Raw genomic sequence first — 1,841 nt, forward strand, 5'->3', positions numbered from 1 at the left:
ATGAACTTTTAATAATTAATTGAAATGCATTCCAGGTGACAAGGTCATGAAGGTGGTTGAGAGAATACCAAGAGTGTGTAAAGCTGTCATCAAGGCAAAGGGTGGCTATTTTGAGGAATCAAAAATATATTTTGATTTGTTTTACACTTTTTTGGTTACACATGATTCCATATGTGTTATTTCATAGTGTTGATGTCTTCACTATTATTCTACAATGTGGAAAATAGTACAAATAAAGAAAAACCCAACATTTTGACTGGTACTGTATGTAAATTACATATTTCTGTTTTCAATACATTTGCAAACGTTTCTAAAAACGTGTTTTCAGTTTGTCATTATGGGGTATTATGTGTAGATGGGTGAGAACAAAAAATATTGAATCCATTTTGAATTCAGGCTGTAATGCAACAATGTGGATTAAGTCAAGGGGTACTTTCTGAAGGCACTGTGTGTTACCATCCACTTAGACCCCAGTCTCACACTTCTTGTTAGAGGTTTTTGAGCATATTACTCCAGTGCTAGCCTCACTACACTGGCCTTCTGTTAAGGCTTGGGCTGATTTCAAGGTTTAACTGTTTACCTACAAAGCATTGCATGGACTTTCTCCTTCTTATCTCTTTGATTTGGTCCTATGGTACATAATGTACCTACACGTACGCTATGATCACAAGACCCAGGCGTCCTTTTTGTCCCTATAGTTTCAAAGGAAACAGCTGGAGGCAGGGCTTTCTCCTATAGAGCTCCTATTTTATGGAATGGTGTGCCGATCCATGTGAGAGAAGCAGACTCGGTCTCAACCTTTAAGTCTTTACTGAAGATGTATCTCTTCAGTAGGTCCTATGATTGAGTGGCTCAGGGGTATGAAGGTGAATGACATGGCACTTGCAAGAGGAACCACCCTTTCTGTCTCTGCCTGGCCGGCTTCCCGCTCTCTCCTGGGATTCTCTGCCTCTGATCCTATTATGGAGGCTGAGTCACTGGCCTGCTGTCGCTCTCCCATGTCATTCCTATGAAGGCACATCAGATCATGCTAGGCTTTGTTAACTATACTCGACTACCTTGGGTGGGTTGAGTCACTGACGTAATCTTCCTGTCCTGTTTTGCGCCCCCTAGGGGTAGTGGGGTGTGGGAGATCTTCCTCGGTTATACTCAACCTTGTCTCATGGTAGTAAGTTAGTGGTCTGTTGATTTCCCTTGAGTGGTGTGGGGGCTGCGCTTTGGCAAAGATGGGTGTTGCTTAATTAATCATGCCTGATTTGCACTGTCCGGGAGTAATTTTGGAAGGGGCCACAGTGTTGCCCAATCCCCCTGTTTCTGTCCCCATTGATTATGTTGCAATAGCTTATGTGTTGGGGGATATGATCAGTCTGTCCTATCTGGTATACTGTGTGATCTTAGGCATGCTCCCTCTGATCTTCCTCTATCTCTCTGTGTCCCTGTGTGTGTGTGTGTGTGTGTGTCTCTCTCTCTCTCTCTCTTTCTCTCTCTCTCTCTCTCTCTCTCCTCTCTCTCTCTCTCTCTGTGATTTTATTGTTATATATTGTTGTACATTTATCGTTCTAGGTAGAACTGTCTGCAAAGGTTTATACCTAGCCCCAAATGTGGTTCTCCTGTAGGGACATGCAGAAGTAGACTATATGTTCTACTTAGTACATGTTTTCCTAAGAGTGTACAACAATAATTCACTCTCATTTGTCATTCAGTTCTTGTGTTGTGATGAGTTCAGTGTGCTGCTTGAATTATGTAATTTGTCATAGCTTGTCAAATGTTTTGTTAAATGAAATTGAATATTTAAATACAGTTTCTAGTGGTACATTTCTCTTTCTTTTCAAAGTTTCTAA

Source organism: Oncorhynchus mykiss, chromosome 2, assembly GCF_057628025.1.
Source record: "Oncorhynchus mykiss isolate SJ-2025 chromosome 2, ASM5762802v1, whole genome shotgun sequence".
In the NCBI taxonomy this organism is placed as follows: Eukaryota; Metazoa; Chordata; class Actinopteri; order Salmoniformes; family Salmonidae; genus Oncorhynchus; species Oncorhynchus mykiss.